The following is a 19,778-nucleotide window of genomic DNA, read 5'->3' on the forward strand; positions in this document are numbered from 1 at the left end:
AATACTACGATGAGACTAGAAAAGCCACTGGAGGTTCCAGGGAGAGGAGTAATGACATTTGATCGATACTTACAAAAAAATCTCTCCAGCTACGCTGTGGAGAATTATGCAAATATGAATGGGAGTAGCAAACCAATTACAGGAAATGTGTACATGAATTTTACTTAAAATCAAAACCACCCCAAAAAGAGAAAGACTGGCCATTGAGAAAGTTATTCCAAAGAAGATGACACAGATTCTAAAAGCTATTTCCAAAGAAGAGATCCAAAATTTCTAAAAAGCTATAGACGCTTTCAGAAAAATGTCTGGGCAGCGCTGGCTCCCACCCCCACCCCAGATGACACTGCAATGAAGTCAGCGTCTTTACGGTCACAGAGCGAAAGTCCCAGAACAGGACAGGTCTGATATCATCAAGAGCAATCACGACCGCCCCCCTCTCTGAGAGGTAGCCTGGTCATCAGAAAGGGGGAGCATGGCAAGGAACTCTTGAACCAAATGAGGAGTTATAACAGCTCAGCTCTGTCCAGTATGCTCTCTCCCAGTATTTTTGTGTTCTTGGGATTCTGGTCTCCCAAACCTTAAGGAACCCATTGGAACTAGGGTAGGACACAGGGAAACTGAGGCTCAGACTCTTCCCTTCCTTTTCTTTGGGGTAAGTATTCCTGGTCATCACTGCAATGAGATCTACGGGGCCAGAGTTAGGGTGTGATCTATAAAATAAGCCTAGGAGGCTCTTCAACCTGTTTTAAGCACAAGACTCAAACCAACCTGACCAAAAAGTGATGTCCACACCTGGTCTACTCCAACTCCCCAGGAAGTTACCCTGGGATCTGGGGCTCAAGCCACACCCAGTAACAAGGAGTTTATCTTCTTTCTCTGTGACACATGTGGACCAGTAGTGGGCCAGAATGGAGTTGACTGCTAGAGATTCCCCCAACCTCTTCCGATCTCTCTTCTCTACCCTCTTCCTTCCCAACAAATCCCTCTGGGGAAGGTCACCAGGTCATTACAGAAAAGGAATCTGGGAAGAAGGGAAAGGGGCGATGCTGAAACCTGGGCTCCCCGGGCAGGGTCCACCTGGCTCCAGTTGAGTCTTCTGGTGGAAGGGATGAGAGATTAAGCTCTCATCTTCAAGGTCTTCCACGTCTACCTCCTGGGGCACTTTCATCTTTTTTTGGTGTTTGGGCTGTGGTTCGCTTGTCCTGGCTGGCTTTGGGGGAGCCTCCACTTCCATAGTCAAGCTTTGGAGAACACTCAGTCCTAGCCCTTCTTTAACTCTTTCACTCCCCACCACAAAAAAACAACTAGCAAGGCAGGTAATAAGGGACCACAGCCTGTGCAGATTTTGAAATGCTACTGGAAGAACTAATTCAGCCATCACCACCTCCTCAGAGGTGCCCGGCCTGCCCAAAATTAAGCTTCATACTTCACAGGAAGACTGTTAATTACACATTATGAAACCAATTATATCCAAAGGCATTATGAAACAGGATCTTTGCTAAGCAATTTTATTGTTTTAATTCTTTTCTTCTATCATTTCTAATAATTATATTCTGGCTTTTATTGCCTTAAGATGCATTTAAGAAAGAAAAGTTCTTTATGTGTTTAAATCTATTTCAATTTTTTCCTACTTAAGGAATTCCACAGCTATCATAATAATGAAGCACACGATATAGCCAAGAGTATAGCTAAGATAAAACTAGCTGAGTTCCATCTGGGGGAAAAATGCAAGTCTACCTATTTTGTCAATCCTCTGCAAGTGCCATTCATTAAAAGGATGGAGTTTTCTTGATCACATAAAGGCAAAACCACCCAGATGCTAACACACTCACCTGAGAGAAAGCTTTAGAGTATCTAAGGAAGAAGGTATAAAGCATATCAAGGTATCAACATGCTGAAACTGGGGACTGCTGACCTTCAACATCTACCCAGTGAAATGACTTCATTTGATACAAACCTACACACTGAATTATACTGCCTTTCGAGGATAAGGATAACGTCACCTAACATGTAGAAGAATGAACAAGAGAAAATAAAATTCCGGATAAAAAATTCTGGATACAAAGAACTTCTGGTCTTTGCTCCAGTATCTTCTGAGAGGCCCTCCCTGATCACCCTATGTAAAGTCATGACCACCTCCTGACCCCACCTCCAGGACTCCCACTTGCCCTTCCTTGTTTTACTTTTCCCTACAGCAGACATCAACCATCTGACATATGAGTCATTTACAAAGTCATGCATTTGTTTATTTTCTGACTTCACATTAACAAGAATATAAGCTCCGTGAGTACCGGAATTTTGTCCTCGGTGCCTAGAGCAGAGGCCAGCACAGAGTAGGAGCTAAACAAGCATATGCTCAATCAATTCATTTCCTCACATCCAACTGCCCTCGAGTAGCTTAGACATTCCTTTTTTTGTTCTTATCTTTTACTTTTTAATCAAAGCTTCCTTTACCCCACCTTCATCCTCGTTTAACTACCCTTAGCGCTCTAGTCTCTTCCTTTTTAACTTCCTTCCCCCCTTTCTCTTATTATCTGAAGCACCTATTCAGTAGCATTTAGAAACGTTAAAAAAAAAAAAAAGTAAATAAAAAAGAAGGGGACATCTTTTTTTTTTTTTAATTAAATCAAATCCTCACACCAATGTCAAATAATTTAAAAACCCAAGAGTCTGTAATGATATATTTTTAAAAGACCTCAATGATCATCTTTGGTGGACGATATGCATCCAGCTCTTTACTCTGGTGGAAAAAAAGGAAATAATCAAGCCATTATCTTGCCTTTCCTACAAACTGTACCTCAGGGTACATTAAAAAAAAAAAAAAAAGGTTGGAGTAAAGTTCTTTATAGAAATTTTTGAGCTAATGAATGCAAAAGGCATGACAAAATTGGGACATCACCTTTTCCTTTTTTTTTAAAGATTGATTTATTTCTTTTATTTTTCTCCCCTTCCCCCCCACCCCCCTACCCTACCCCGCCCCCATTATCTGCTCTCTGTGTCCATTCGCTGTTGTGTTTTTCTGTGTCTGCTTGCATTCTTGTTAGCAGTACTGGGAATCTGTTTCTCTTTTTGTTGTATCACTTTGACGCTGTCAACTCTTCATGTGTGCGGCGCCACTGCTGGGCAGGCTGCACTTTTATCGCACAGGGCAGCTCTCTTTGTGGGGTGCACTCCTGGCGAGTGGGGCTCCCCTACATGGGGGACACCCCTGCGTGGCACAGCACTCCTTGTGTGCATCAGCACTGAGCACGGGCCAGCTCACCACATGGGTCAGGAGGCCCTGGGCCCTGGACCTCCCCTATGGTAGGAGGACACTCCATCAGTTGAGCCAAATCCACTTCCCTTTTTTAAACTCCTAATGAAATAATGCATCCAGCCCTTACTTTATAGAAAATACAGGGGACAATGAAACATGTAAAAGGACACCACAAACATCTCAACAACAAAATCCAGATTGAGGAGAACTCCACAGGGCTGATGACCTATGTCCTTGAACAAATACATTGCAACAGAGAACAAGAGAGGAACAGGAAGGCTACTTATTAAAAAGAGACTTAAGAGACACATGGACTGAATGCAATGTGTGGACTCTGTTTAGAGCCTTTGGTTATCCTAAGGCATTTTGAATCTTTGCTTTAAAAAATAAGACAAGCAGGGAAATCTTAATATGAATGATCACTGCTGTTAAGAAATGATTATTTTTTAGTGTATGATTATAGAATAGTGCTGATGTTTAACCAAAAAGAATCCTTATCTATTAAAGTCATACAGAAATGTTTATTGGGAAGCGGACTTGGCCCAGTGGTTAAGGTGTCCACCTACCACATGGAAGGTCCGCGGTTCAAACCCTGGGCCTCTCTGACCTGTGTGGAGCTGGCCCATGCGCAGTGCTGATGCGCGCAAGGAGTACCCATGCCACGCAGGGGTGTCCCCGTGTAGGGGAGCCCCACGTGCAGGAGTGCGCCCCGTAAGGAGAGCCACCCAGCATGAAAGAAAGTGCAGCCTGCCCAGGACTGGCGCTGCACACACGGAGAACTGACGCAGCAAGATGACGTAACCAAAAGGAACACAGATTCCCATGCCGCTGACAACAACGGAAGCAGACAAAAAAGAACATGCAGCAAATGGACACAGAGAAGAGACAATGGGGGGCAGGGGTGGGGAGAGAAATAAATAAAAAGAAATCTTTAAAAAAAAAAAAGAAACGTTTATTTTAAAATATGATTTTTTAAATCCTTACTCTAATATTCTTCAGGCAAAATTACAAAGTATTTTGGCTGTTTTGATGCTGTTTTCTTACACTACAGAAGTCACTACCTCAGACTTCTGGGAAGACGGAGGATTGTAGAAACAGGACTCACTTCTCTCCCAGAAAAATAACTAGAGAACTGGCAGAAACGGCTTGGAAAAATGTTCTAGGGCTTAGGACACCAGGGGAAGGCTGGATACCACCCAAAAGAGAAGCAGAGAAAAAGAATCCTAGCGGGAAAACTCTGTGAGTAAAAACTGTAGTTGGAGCTTCAGGTGCCCATCCCCACACCCTCAGAGCAGACAGCTTTGAGCTCTCCAGCCAGTGGCTATGAACAGAGGTAAGGGTAGAGAAAGGGATGCAGCTAAGGTTGATTCAGCTTTTGGCCAACAAATTTGATCTGCTGTGTCACATGAGCTCTTCCACGCTGGGAGCTGGAAGGGGACAAAAGTAATTCAACCCTCGCAAACACCTTCCCTACTAACCAGGACTGGTTATTGAGGACAAAGAGGGGAGGGGAATTATTTCTACCTTGGAAAAGGATAGGAACTGCCAGCAGTGGGGGGAGAATAACTTCTGAGAAAGTTTGATTTGCAAGGCTCTGACTATTCCACTGTTCCAGTTGGGATTACAGTAAACACATTCCAACCTGGGTTTGAGCTGAGAAGTCTGCCTAAGAGTTCCATCTGCTGGCAGATAATGGAAGTGCATACAAGGAAATTAAAGAGGCTTTTTCAGGCCTTTTCAACCTCCCTCCCCAAGGCCCTTGGAAGTGGGTCTGCAACCTATTACTCACCCATGGCCTAGATCTGAACAACTAAACAGGGACAATTCTAAAGAGCTAGAACAGGTTGAACCAAGAACAACAATAACACAGAGTCTCCAACCACTAAATCCCTACACAAGTGAGAGAAATTGAGCATCAGAGTAAACTCACCATTATAATCAGATGACTAGACAGCAACCAAAAATTACAAGCCATACAAAGAAAAAGGAAGATATGGCTCAAAAACAAAAAGGAATGTATCAAAGTTCCAGATGAGACAGGACATGAGAAAACTGATCAACTAAGTTCATAAAAATCTCCTAAATCAGGGAAACGGACTTTGGCCCAGTGGTTAGGGCGTCCATAAGGGAGGTCTACCATATGGGAGGTCCGCGGTTCAAACCCCGGTCCTCCTTGAGCCGTGTGGAGCTGGCCATGCGCAGTGCTGATGCGCGCAAGGAGTGCCGTGCCACGCAAGGGTGTCCCCCGCGTGGGGGAGCCCCACGCGCAAGGAGTGCGCCCGTGAGGAAAGCCGCCCAGCGTGAAAAGAAAGTGCAGCCTGCCCAGGAATGGCGCCGCCCACACTTCCCGTGCCGCTGACGACAACAGAAGCGACAAAGAAACAAGACGCAGCAAATAGACACCAAGAACAGACAACCAGGGGAGGGGGGGAAATTAAATAAATAAATAAATCTTTAAAAAAAAAAAAAAATCTCCTAAATCAAATCAATGAGTTGAAAGACAATATGGATAAAGAGATGAAGGACATCAAGAAGATGCTAGGCAGGGAAGCGGACTTGGCCCAGTGGTTAGGGCATCCGCCTATCACATGGGTCCATGACCCGTGTGGAGCTGGTCCAAGCACAGTGCTGATGCACGCAAGCAGTGCCGTGCCATGCAGGGGTGTCCCCCACGTAGGGGAGCCCCACACGCAAGGAGTGCACCCCATAAGGAGAGCCGCCCAGCGCGGAAGAAAGTGCAGCCTGCCCAGGAATGGCACCACACACGGAGAGCTGACACAGCAAGCTGTCACAACAAATAGAAGCACAGATTCCCATGCCACTGACAACAACAGAAGCAGACAAAGAACATGCAGCAAATGGACACAGAGAACAGACAACTGGGGGGGGAAGGGGAGAGAAATTTTAAAAAGGGGGGATTTGGAAGAAACTTTAAAAAATAAATAAGTAACATGGGACTGTATATCATAGCAAAACCTCATGTGAAATATGAGTATGGGTATTATTGCATATATGTTTTTCTTTGAAACAGAGCAAATATACGTTAATGATACAAGACGTTAATAGGTAAAAATACAATCAAAGCAAAATATGGGACAATAGGGTATAGTAATATATTAACAATCTACCATTAACAGTAAAAAGAAAAAAAAGGAAATATTCTAAATGAAAGAAACTAGACAAAAAGTACTACATATGATCTGACTCCATCTATACAAAATATAAATACAAATAAATTAGAGGGACAGAAACAGAATAGCACCTCTATACAGCAAGGGAGGGATAGAGATTTTGAGAGGTGATGATTAAGGGGTAGTTTTTTTGTTTTTTGTTTTTCACTATTATTGGAGTAATGAAAATGCTCTAATATTGATTGATGTGATTAATGCACAACTCTGTGATTATATAAAACACCATTGATTGTACACTTCAGATAGATTATATGCTTTATGAATATATATCAATAAAATTGATTTAAAAATAACAGTTGCTACCTTACAAATATATCTGTGAATGAGGTGATGGAGAAAGAAGGAAGGGTGAAAAGCAACAAACATTGGCACAGGTTTAGGAGTATGAGGAGTGCCAAATAAATGAAAAGGGGAGTTTCTTTATATACCCCAGGTGCACCTAAAAGTCCTTCAAAGCATATGCCAGAGCACATAGGAGCAGGTACACGGCTTACCACGTGAAAGTCAGGCTTCTGTCAGAGTGAGCATCTGGAACACTGCCATCAACCTGCAAGATCACAAAAAAAAGGTTCTGAATGACAAACAGCTTTCAAAAAGCCCATGCACTTTATTCCATGGAATAAAAAGAAGCATGTCATTTATAAAATTATATCAAACGGCATCGGCAAGAGCTAGTGGCAGAGGAAAGAACCAAAGAATTAAGAAGCCCAGGAGCAGAGCAATGCAGGTCTTTAGAATAAGAACGACAGACCTGGAGAGAGTTCAGCCCTCTACAGTAACAATAACCAGACTCAGCAAAACAAGTTAGACGAGGTGGGGGGAACTGTGCCTCGCTGCATTGCACAGGTGTGGGATGGCTTTTTTCTTTTTTTACCAGGAGGTCCCAGGGATCGAACCCAGGTCCTCCATACGGTAAACAGGAGCTCAGTTGTTTGAGCCACAGCCACTTCCCTGTTTCCATTTCCCTTGGATGTATACTAAGGGGTGGAATGGCCAGGTCATATGGTAAGGCTGGTTAACCTTTCAAGGGACTGCCAGGCTGTTCTCCAGACCCGCAGTACGATTTTACATTCCCACCAACAGTGCATGAGGGTTCCAATTTCTCTGTATCCTGGCCAATACTTGTCATTATCTGTCCTTCTGATTATAGCTATCCTAGTGGGTGTGAAGTGGTGACTCAGTTTGGTTTTGTTTTTTCCTGATGGTTAGTGATGTTGAACATCTTTGCATGTGCTTACTGGCCATTTGTATATCTTCTGTGAAGAAATATTTGTATATCTTCTTTGGAGAAATATTCAGATCTTTTGACCATTTTTAACTTAGTTGTCTTTCTATTGTTGGGTAGCAAGAATTCTTTATATAATCTGGGTACAAGCCCCTGATTAGATATATGATTTACAAAAACCATTCTGTGGATTGTCTTTTCACTTTTTTTGTTTTAGGAGGTACTGGGGATTGAACCTGGGACCTCATCCATGGGAAGCAGGCACTCAACTACTCAAGCGACATCCACTGCCCTCACTTGAGGGTGACCTGTGATGCACAAAGGTTTTTAATTTTGATTATGTTCCAATTTATCTATTTTTTTCCTTTGGTTGTTTATGCTTCCTTCTTTTTAAACTAGAAAGCAGAGCAATCCAGGTCTTTAGAATTAAGACAACAGTCCTAGAGAGAGCTCAGCCCTCTACAGTAACAATAACCTGGAGTCACCAAGACAAGTTAAACCAGGCTCAGATTCCTGTTTAAAAAAATTTTTTAACTGCTTTATTTGTTTAATGGGGGAGTGGGGAGAGAAATGTCAGGTTTCAGGAGAGAGCAGAATTAAGGTCGATGTGTACAAGTGAAGACAGGTTTCAGGCTTGATCTCAAGGCACAGCTCCCTAATAATGAGAACCAGCCCGCAAGGGAAAGCCAGGTTCCTCCTAAGCTGCAGAGCAGGGAGCTCGTGGTCTCTGAGCTGTGCACACAGCCAGGCTCTGTGCAGTGGGTGAGGCTGAGGCAGAGGTCCTTGGGAATCCCCAGGTCTGATGCTGGGTAGCAGTCGCTCAGCTTTCGAGGTGGAAGTCCAGGGCAAGTGGCAGCAGGAGCAAGGAGCACAGCCCAGGCCTCCTGGCCCCAACGTTTTGTGGTCAGTTACATCTGCTGTCTCTTAATACCTGGTGCTGCTTAACACTTTTTAATTTCTCATATGCTTCCCCACACGTGATTTCCCGGTTTTGCAAAATCAAGAACTGCCAATTTCTATACATCACCCTATCACGTGATACGGGAGAACTAGCTTTGAATGTAACGCTCTGCGAGCAATTTATATCCAATTCCCCATGATAGTGAAGCAGACTGGTTCATCATTATGAGGCATAATGAAGCTTTTCGAAGTGGCAATGTGAAGACAGGCAGACAAATAAAAGAGGAAAAGTGTAAAAGCCTGAATTTAAAAGCATTTGACAAAAAACAAAACAAAACAGGAAGCTTTCAATCCCTACCAGGATTACAGACCAACCATAGCATGAGCTAAGCAATTTCTCGTGATGCCCAAATACAAGGGAGAGCATTGAAGGATGACAAAGCTGCCTCCCCTGGCTCCTCAAAAGTGCCACCTGCTGGGGAAAGGATGCTTAAGGATCTAGAAGGGCAATGTGCTAAATATTCTCTAGTTGCCCTTGGATGACTCTCCATCTTCTGCCGTCATGCTCTATGGTCTTGGGAAGCTGAACTTGGCGGCTTGCCTCAACCAGGCTCCCTTGCTCTTTGGCCTCTCGGGAGATACCGACAGAAGCTAGGAAGGTAGGGGGAAGTAAAGAACGGAGGAGCATTTATTTCCCTGCTCCCCCATGCAAGGTGCCTCTCCATCGCAGGTCAGAGCTGCTCCCAGGCGGCCCTCTCCCTCTGTCCCCGGGCCTTGGGTTGCAGGGGCCTCCTGCCATGGCCCAAGTGTACCTCACTCCCTCTGTTTTCCTTAACCTGGTGACACACTGTCATTAAACTCTCTTCTATCACACCCTTTCAAGTGAAGTATCTGTTTTCCTGCTGGGACTTAGACTGTTAACAACGGAGAAAGCAGCAGAGAATCTAAAATTCAACTGTCCATAATTGCCTTAATTGAGGGGGGGGGTGGAAAGAACCCAAAATTTTTTAAGCTAGTTGTATATGTGCAGGGGGCAAGGGAGGGCAGCTCCAAGGAGGCTCTGCTATAAGGACAACAATGAAAAGCCCAGCATTTATAATCAGAGTTTTGTGCAGGGGTACATTTTTCTGACAAGGGGGTCAAAAATGTCAGTGTCTTCTCAAAAGGTGACCGAAAAAATGTTAAGAACCAATGCTGCAAGAGAAACAGAGCACAGAAACGGCTGCTGATTTGCTGCCTGGGAGAAGAAAGTTGTCCAGGCAGACAGGGGGGCACCTGTGTCAGAAGGAAGGTTGGGAATGCAGTCGCGCCCCCCTCCCCCCACATTCACCTCACCGAGGGGAGCCGGGGCGGAAGGAGGAACCACAGTCCACCCTCCTACCCACCCCAAGGAGGCAGGCAAGATGGCTGCTGCTGAGGCTCACACAGCCCCTCCCAACAGCCAAGTGACATTTCAAGAGCTCATCAGCTCAGCAGGTGTGCGGATGCACAGGCAATAGCAAAATCAGTTGCAGGGGGAGCTGCAGAAAATCTCATCCTGTTGTTCTGAAAAGCTCGGGGCTGCTGAGGCACGGGAGAGTGTCGAGGAAGCAAACCAGGAGGGGGAAAACACTCCGGAGACAAGAGAAGAGCTGAGTTGACCATACAGGAAAATGTCCCCATGAGCACGAATAGGCTCAGGAGTTGCCAGGTGAGGAGAGAAGCCCTTCAATCGTGGAGTCAGTCCTTACAGACACGCGGCCTCAAAGCCCAGCCCTGCCCCTCGTCAGCTATGTGGCCGAGGAGGCGTGACTTGCCCTCCCCGGGCTGCAGTTTGCTCCTTTGCAAAATGGAGATGATCACTGGGTCTGTACCCAATAAATGAGGAAGTATATGTGCAAGTCCCAAGATTCAGTAAACGGCTTCCCAGGCATGTCTGATGATTCTTCTCAGAGCAAGCCTATTTCCTTTACTACTGCTGGTGGTCGCGGCCATGCACGAACAGAAGGTTACAAAGGACAGGTGCAGTCACAGCAAGGCTAATGCCCAGGGGAGTGGCAAACCATCTGGGCATGGCACCCGACCAGGGCCAGTGCCTCTAACCCACATGGAGTCCTGCAAGGTGGCCGGTTCCCATACCACTGTCCCTTTCCCAGCAGCACCAGGGGTCTTAGCTCAGAGGCAAAATGCCGTTGTGGTTAAGAGGTTGGCTGGGAAGCTGGGTGGCCTTAGTTAAACATTTGGCCTTGCCATTTACTAACTAGGTGCTGTAGTTTCCCTCTGTGCTGTAGTTTCCTCATCTATAGATCACTTAAAATCAGAGTACCTGTCTTGTTGTGAGGATTAAAAAAATGAACACAGGCAAAGGTCTTGGAACAATGGATAGTAATCTCTAGAAAAAAAAGAACCAACAGGATACATATGTATATAAAGGGCTTTATTATAAGGAATTGGCTCACACCAATGTTGAAGTCTTCAATTTGTAGGGAAGACAAAGAAAAGTGGAGGGTGTAGTCTCCAGCAGAATTCCTTCTGATTCTTGAAAGCCCCAGTTCTTGCTTTTAAGACCTCCAACTGATTGGAGGAGTCCTGCCAACATTATAGAGGGTAATCTCTTTTACTTAAGGCCAGCTGGTTAGAAGCTAATCCCACAGTTGAAATACCTCCAGGGTAACAACAAGGCCAGTGTTTGACCAAGTACTTGGACACCACAACCTAGCCAATCTGACACATACAACCAGCTACCACAGATCGTGATTGGCATGAGTAATAACTCAATAAACACCAGCTACATTACTGCCTGGCAGTTCTCAGCTGGGTTCCAAGGACTGCTTGCTGCAGCCAACCACTGGCACCACCAGCCTACAATCCATGGACCACAAGTCCTTGATTCTAAGGTGTGATTAATATTTTAAAGTTCCTATAATTACAATAGACATGCATCTTTAACATAGTAGATTCCCTCATCTGGAAAATGGGGTTAATGATAGCAGCTATCGAATGGAATTGGGGGAAGATGAAGGATTAGTATATGCAGAATGCCTGGAACAAGATTTAACATGTCATAATCATCAGAAATTGGTTTTCTGCATTTATTAACATCACCATTAGGTTAAGAGTCCTGACAAACTGTAGGCCTTCCCACTCCAACCAAACATAAACAGTCTCTCATTCTTCACTTGATCCAAGGACCTAAGGCTAACTTTTTTTTGCCCATGGAGTCATTTCCAGGTCACCTGGTGCCCACCTGGAGAACATTCAGGTCAAGGAATGGCCATGTGGTGGTAAACACAAACGCACTACAGAGCTTCAAGCTGTGGCTTCTTAGAGCTAGTTACGTAGCGTGATGCTGCCAATACAAAATTACCAGAAATAGGTTGGTTTTTATAAAGGGGATTTATTTGGGGTAAAAGCTTACAGTTCCAAGGCTGCAAAAATGTCCAAATCATGGCATCATCGGAGATGCTTTCTCACCAAAGGTCCACAGCTAGCAGATCCTGGGCTCCTGCCACGTGGCAAGAAAAGATGGCAGCCAGTCTCTGCCTGCCCCTAGGTCGCCTTCTCTTCGAGCTGGGCTGTGGCAATCTCGTGGCACGCCTTATCTCTTCAGTTTTGAGCTGCTCTGTGGACCTCTCAGGGGCCTCTTCTCTGGGCTCCGCTGATTCCAGTCTCTAGCTTCTCGCTCAGTCTCTCAGGTTTGGCTCTGCCTCTTTCTCAGCCACAGCTGATTCTGAAGTCCTCTTTCACACGGCAGGGTAAAAGCAGCAGCTGTCTTCTGTATGTTTCTGCTTTTGGTTATCGGTTTACGTAAGACTCCAGCAACCTGGGTCATGCCCCACTGACGCAGTCCAATCAAAGGGCCCCACGCCCACAGGAATGGATCTGTTCTAAGAACATGATCTTCTGGGATTCACAAAAGAACTTCCAACTGTCCCAGTGTTGGTCCCAGGTTTGCCTAAGATTGGCTTTTTTGCCCATGGAGTCATTTCCTCGTCACTTGGTGGCCTCCTGGAGAACATCGGGCCTCCCATCCATCTCAGAACACCCAGCAGAAGATGGACACTTAGGAGGGTCTCATTAGGAAGCCAACCAGAAGCAGAGGGGAGGTCACAGGAAGGGCACCCCAAGGCAGCGCAGACAAAGGCTCAAGCTAAAGATCAACGAAGGAGCAAAGAAACGAGGCAGTAAATAAATCTACAGCCTCCAGACCCCTGTCTATGATAAAAGTCTAACATAAGTTCCATAAGGACCGCACTATTATCTTTTCCTCTCTCATCCTTGCTGCTTCCCTGCCACCCAGGAGGCATGGGGGAATGCTGAGCCAACAAGGGCATATGATGGCAAGGCAGTGCCTTAGGAGCACGGATGCCAGATTCAGTCAAGTCTGACTCTAACCAAAGGTTATGGGGGACATTTGACAGCTACTCTAGGGGTGCTGCCTGAATCATTAGCAGTAAGGGCTGGGAAAGGTCTGAGGATAAAAAGGATTGATAAACGTCAAAAACAATGCCTAAAACGGCTGCCTTCTGCTTGCTTACACAGCTTTTTCCTTCTTCAAAGGATAAAAGCTCAGCGCTTCTGAATATAAATCATCTTCAATTAAGACATTTATGTTGGAAAGCGCTTTTGGCAGGACAAACGAAATATTTGCCACTGTTCTCGGACTTGGCTCTTTCAAGGTTGGCAGGGCAATTTATTTTTGTTGATTAAACAAAATACAAATGGAAAGAGCCTAAAAATTGATTAGCCAATTAAACTCAATGATTCTCAACAATGAAATGTGCATTATGAGCTTTGCCAGAGTTATAAAAATGCTCCTAGCTTTGGTGCCATTTTGGAGAGTTACACGCTTGATATTTGTGCTGACAGAAAGATTAAGTAAGGACTGGATTATACAAAATGTGTCTTCTCTTGCTGGAACAGAAGGAAGAAAAACAATTAAGGGCTTGGGCCATTTCAAGAAGAAAGTCTGCACTGCATTCGTAATTCTTAAAAGAATGATCTGGGCTGAGCAAGCAAGCTGTTGTCACTCATTTTGTGTGTACTTGTTCTTTAGTAAATTACAGATGCACTAATAGGGGCCAATTTGTTGAGATGACAACAACCGTAAATATCCAGATTCTTTAATTTCACTTTCCGTTTTCCAGGGGAATGAGTGTCCAGATAGGCAGCCAATTAACTGATGGGTGTCAGATGTTTTTGCGAAACTAATACATAGAGGGGCACCAAAAGCCTCTTTTGATCCAGAATAAAGTTTTTCTTAATTGCAAACATGAGGTCAAGACCACAACTGCAGTAAATTCACTTACAATAGGAGTAAACCCAGGCAGCAGAATGATGATGCTTCCTGGCGGTCAGAGTATGAATGTTGGAGGCTGCTGTGCATTTTTAAATTTGATTGTACATAATTGTTAATCACTGACCCATTCTCCAACCCTCCTGCGCTGGAACATGTTGCTAGGCAACCAATTTTGCTCTAAATACTTTGTGAACACTGGTGAGGTAACAACCAAGTGTCAACTCGGTGAACACTAACTATTAGAGACAGATACAAATAAAAAAGGGATGCCAGGTTTCCTGAAAGCACATCCATCTCATGTCCTTTCCTAATGTGAACACAGATCTCCCATGTCTTACAACTTAGCAAATGATCTGTCTTAGGTTAGAACCATAGGAAATTGCCCTTTTGGTAGCTCAACGTGGCAATTCATTGGTTCAATCAAATACTTGAGAGGTTTCCACAGACCCTGATATAGAGGAAATGTTTTCCTCCACAAGCGTAATCAGAATTGTGCTTTGCATCTAAAGCACTCTATCAATAATAAATCATTTACTTTAGTCCACACATTCCCTGAAGGTCTTTTTATAAGAGATGGTTAGAAGAGCCAACATGTATTGTTTTGCAAAGGCTTCACAGGAGGGCCCATTTATTTTCCCAAGTGATTTGACTTCTTCCCATACAACAGTCACACCTTCCCTGTCTTTTAAAATGCTGTAAGCATTTTAAATGGGACTACATTTACCTTTCCTAATTGAAGATCAGGAACACCAGAGGACAACCTGAAGATGAAGAGGGAAATGCCAAGCGCATGAATGAAATTCACAGAAGGGGGAAATGCAAGGAAGGTGGGGACCACTGGTACCCTGGAATATTATGCTATTCCTGGGAATCAAGTGAAATCTAATGACTCTCTGGGTCCAAGGCAGCAATGAGTGGTAGAAAAACATAGTGGCCCCATGTCAGGTTGGACAGAGGCGTCCCAGGAGGTTTTTACCACTCTGTTGGAAGTCCTGACTCATGGTCAACTTAGTGCATGTGAGCAGATGACTGCCCTAATTGAAAAGGAACTGGCAAAATTATTAGATAAAGGGAGCAATCGCACAAAGTTTAAGTTAAGATTTCTGGCCTTGCTGAGCAGGTTTGAATACCTCTGCAATTATTTTTTTAGCAACCAAAATCACTGGTATCTGGGATTGTTAGGGAACAATTTATAAACTAGACACATGTAAGTTGTGCATTGGAAAAACAGGAAATTGTTTTAGGAAGACAAAGTTTACCACCCATTTCCAAATGTGTCTTATTGAAATATAACTACGAGGCATGGATATAGCTCAGTGGTTGAGCACCTGCTTTCCATGTATGAGGTCCTGGGTTCAATCCCCGATACCTCCTGAAAACAAACAAACCAACAACAACAACAAAAAAAAAAACACTTCTTGGGGAGCGGATGTAGCTCAGTGGTTGAAGGCCTACTTCCCATGTGCATGGCCCTGGGTTCAATCCCCAGTACCTCCTAAAAAAGAAGATAGACACAAATAAAATTGAGAAGGAAGAAAAAAATAACTATAAATATATACACACACACACACACACACACATATAAACCTAGGCTTTCTGTTTCTGTTTCTTGGATTTTCTTTATTACCAAAGTAATACATATATGTAATTTAAAAGAAAGCAAAAAATACAGAAACATATAAAGTTAAAAGGGAAAGTTTTCTCTTAAACTCAGTGCTGTCCTCATTTTCACTCCCCAGAAGTAACCAACGGTTTGCTTGCTTTTTACAAAACTGGTCTCCTACTACATATCCTAGCAACTTGGTTTTTTCACTCAACATTACAGCACAGAAAATAGTTTTAAATGGAGTCCTCTGGAGCACTTGACAGCCACCAGCTAAAATATTTTATTTTCAAAATACACCTTCTCAAATAGTAAGATTCGCCCTCCCTCTCTCCAACTATAAGAGAATCTGAAGACTGCAAAAATCGTGATCAATTAAGCTCCAAGGAACACTGCAAGAAGTGCAGAAAGAAAAGAAAATTTTCAGCCACACATATATGTCAAAGGAAATTCAGCCCATCACAAACGGGATGCCCAAGAGACAGCGAGTTAGCACAACAAATGGGTGACTTGAGCTGGAATCCCAAAAGGATAATTTCTATATCGAGAGAGAGAGAAATGAAATCTAGAAACACCAAAAACTCCATAAATATCAAGAGCCAACTGCTTAAATTAGATTTTGAAGCTCACTGCTGCACACTGAGGAGGAGACTGTTATTTCAACAGGGACATTTGAACCACCTGCAGAGGAAATTGTGGTCCTACTGGGAACAGACAACTATAGAAACAAGGAACAACAAAAACACTTCCATGAGTTTAGGAGCTGTCACAGAAAACAGGGATTGGCAGAACTGGGGTGTTGCCTTTTGGATTCTGTGTGCTCCAACTAAGAATTACTAAATTGTGCTTGAAGTTGTGGTTTCTTTTCTTAAGGGAAACAGCTGCAGAGTTGAATTCTAGAGCCCTTAGTCCTTATCTCAGTTCTACAAATAGACTTTAAGGAAGTTACTCCTTCTCTCTAGAAATCAGTTTTCTTGTCTGTAAAATGCAGAGGAACTCTAAAAGCTGCGACATGATTTCTTCCCGTGATTCTGCTTGGTTAAAACAGTCTATGGTCAATAAATAAATAAACAGGAAAAAAAAAGTCTGTGTGTATGATGGATGAATGTACGAATGGGTGGGAAGCAGTGGTGTTGGGATGTGGGACTGGACACGCTTGCAGATTGTTAAAGTTTTAGGAATTTCATGAGCCAGTTGACATCACGGCAGTAGCTTGGAATCAGTCACCATGGGAGTATTACCACGAAAACTGGCCAACACTACTACTCAGCTACTTTGTTTTCCCTCCTCCCCTGGAGAGCCAGTTTACCAGCAACATACTGATGGCAGGAAATAAGAAGGAAGGAAATCAGATGGAGAGGAAGGGAGGAAGGGAAGATGTCTTAAACTTCACAGTTCTCCAAAGTGACCTTTCTTCCATCTGCCCCCAACTGATACACTATTTTCTCTGCCTGATCATTTCTCATCTTTGGCTGGGTAACAGGGGCTCCACGCCCAAAACTCAGCTCAAACATCACCTCTTAAAGAAGCCACCCTGACCTCCCCCCTCAGTCTGCATGAGATGCCCCCATGTGCTCCCAGAGCATGCTGAAGTTGCCTCGCTCTTGGATATCGCCTACAATTCAGTGTGGCTTTTGTCTGTTTAGTTACCCTTCTGCCCCACTAACTCAGGACAGAAACTAGTTGTTTAGCCCTTGGTTGTAATGTCTAAAACAAAGACAGGCACACAGTTGTTACCCAATAAATATACTTTGAATTAAAACAATGGTTTTACCCACAAGGCAGAGCAAAAAACATTAGCTGATAAAAGGCTGAACCTGTGTTTAGTCTATGCTAGTCATAATGGGGTAGGCAGCTGGGAGATTTTTAAGATCTTAGGCCTCTCAAGTCCACTTACCCTTCGATTGCGCTTTTCCATTAAATCTGTTAACCTGCATTTGTCACAATGCACTGCAGTGTGTCACTGACCCACTTTTTTGCTACTCAATGACATCCACAAGTCACTACGAATTGAATTTTTAAATAAAAAATTAAATGTATCTGTTCTGGATTCACCCAAGAGAGCTCTGAAAGCATTCGGATTCACACATAGACATCAATTGCCTAATCCACTAAAGTGGCTTTGAGCACACGCATTAAGCGTTCTCATTCTTAGCTACCCTATCCATTAAATGAAGACAGGAGCCGATTTCAGGCAGCCTGGCAAGAGCAAAGACAAAAGCCATCTCCATGCCCTGGGCCAGGATAAAGGCAGGCACCCCCAGTCCTGACCTTGGCAGTGGCTGACATTACAGTGAATAGAACTGTCCCCCGGGCTCTGACCTTTGGAAGGAAAGGAAGGAGGCTACTGAGCACATACTGGGTACTATGATGCTTACTATTCCTCACAGGAGTTCTGCTCCACTCTCCTTGAGGAAATGAATGGGAGAAATGCACCGGACATCTCTTGCTGCACCCCTGGACTCATTCATCCAAGAAGCCTTTCCTCACTGGTGGCGTGGAGAGAAGATACTGAGCACAAGTTGCCCAGTGCCTTCTGGTTCTCTCTTCTGGGAGCCCGCCATCCCCAGCATCTCCTTCTCTGCCCTGAGATGAGCAATCCGCCTTATTCCTGCGGTTGGCCAGCCCTGCAGGCGACGCGGGAGGTTAGCAAGCCCATATGGCCCTTGCCACCAAGCCTGCTCTCTAACAGGTTTTATCTGTAACTCTGCTCACCTGTTTCTCTCCATCTGTCTGAATTCTGTTACATTCATCAGTTGGGTCTAAACTCTGGGAAAAGAAGGAGGTGACTCATTATCACTCTTCAACCCCAACACTGACTTTCACGTAGTTTGGTCACTGCACCCTCTCAGCACCCCTGCTGTCTCCACTGTACACAGGAAAACCTAGCTCATGAGGGATTTTTTTGTCTCTTTGCCCTCATCGTAGGGCTTCTGGGTGGGGGAGCCAGAATTCAACTCAGGTCCTCTGACAGCAAATCCAACTCCTCTGACCTGTCTATTTGCAGGTTAAGCATTCAACAAGAAGAGAAAGGAAAAGAAAAAAAAAGGTGAGGGGACAAGTCTTTGGCAAAAGTGGGGTGGAAGAGACAGTCCAGTTAGTTCCTAGGGGGAGCTAATAAAAGTGATGAGGCCTGGGTTCTTCCAAGCCAAAACTGCTATCCTCTGCTAAACTGGCCAAAAGAATCAGCTTTGGCCTATTTGGGGAAAGCTGTGACTATTTTAGGCTTATTGATGAATCTGGTTCAAGTACAATCCTGCCTAAGTACCAGACCAGAGCTACTTGGATATGGACAACGTATGTGGGCTTATGGATTCCAATGAGCTGCAACTATGAAAACAACTGATGGCAACTCATTCCCCACTTCCTACTATAGATCCATTTCTCCGCTCACTCTCTTTTCTACTTTCCTTGTACCTGCTGATCATCTAGGCTTGCTGGTGACAGCCAGCATTATTTAACTTCAGAGTCCTTTGAAAGAGATGGCTTCCTAAGAAACCATCCTATGTCCAGACTATAGAAGACAAGAACACAATTACTGTTGTCTCAGTATCTTACCTGATGAGGCAAAGAAAAGATCTAAACAGAACAGAAATTAAATTTAATCAAGATGCATGTAAACTTCTATCCATAATTTTAAGCCATAATTGACAGCACAAGTACTGGCTGGGAAGATGTGCTACAAATGTGATTCCACACTATCTACCTGAGAGAAGGCTAAAGGAGAAAATAATGTCATGTGGCTACCAAAAGAAAACAAAACAAAAAACTATGCTTCAAGAGCTAAGAATGGATCTAGAACAAGGGGGATTAAGGGCCAAAACACACGTGGAATAGTGAGATCAATTGTAGGAAACCAACGGCATTTCAAGGGATCGTTTGACAATCTGGAGGACCACCCAGAAAGAATCTGCAAGGATCCTGTGAGGTCTGAGAAACGCAATCCAAGGATTGAGAACTGGAAGAAATAACAAGGTTTAACCAGAAAGGGAATCAGGAGGCCCATGGCAGTGATCTTCAGATCCGTGAGCGCTCTCATGCCAACCGCGCAAAGTCACGGAAAGAGAGATGTCTTGGTTTGCCAGGTTGCCGTGACAAATACCACACAGTGGGTTTTGGCTAAACAACAAGAATTTATTGGCTCACAGTTCTGAGGCTAGAAGAAGTCCAAAATCAAGATGACAGCAAGGCTTGCTTTCTCCTGGAGTCTGTAGCATTCTGGTGCTGCTGCCAGCAATCTTTGGGATTCCTTGGCTCTATCTCTGCCTCCACTGACAAGGCAATGTCTTCTCCTTTCTATCCACCAGTTTCCACTGACTTCCACC

The 19,778-nt window shown here is 44.2% G+C and overlaps 1 protein-coding gene across 4 annotated transcripts in view; it reads right to left on the reverse strand.

The window, feature by feature from the left end:
- Positions 1–19,778, reverse strand: part of TIAM1 (TIAM Rac1 associated GEF 1) — a 401,703-nt gene that overhangs the window by 303,607 nt on the left and 78,318 nt on the right. For all 4 annotated transcript variants that reach the window (XM_058296149.1, XM_058296148.1, XM_058296153.1 and 1 more), the window contains exon 2: positions 6,942–6,994. The gene's annotated coding sequence lies outside the window, so the exon portion shown is untranslated. The remainder of the gene's footprint in view (positions 1–6,941; positions 6,995–19,778) is intronic.

The sequence above is a fragment of the Dasypus novemcinctus genome, chromosome 4, assembly GCF_030445035.2.
Source record: "Dasypus novemcinctus isolate mDasNov1 chromosome 4, mDasNov1.1.hap2, whole genome shotgun sequence".
Lineage (NCBI taxonomy): Eukaryota > Metazoa > Chordata > Mammalia > Cingulata > Dasypodidae > Dasypus > Dasypus novemcinctus.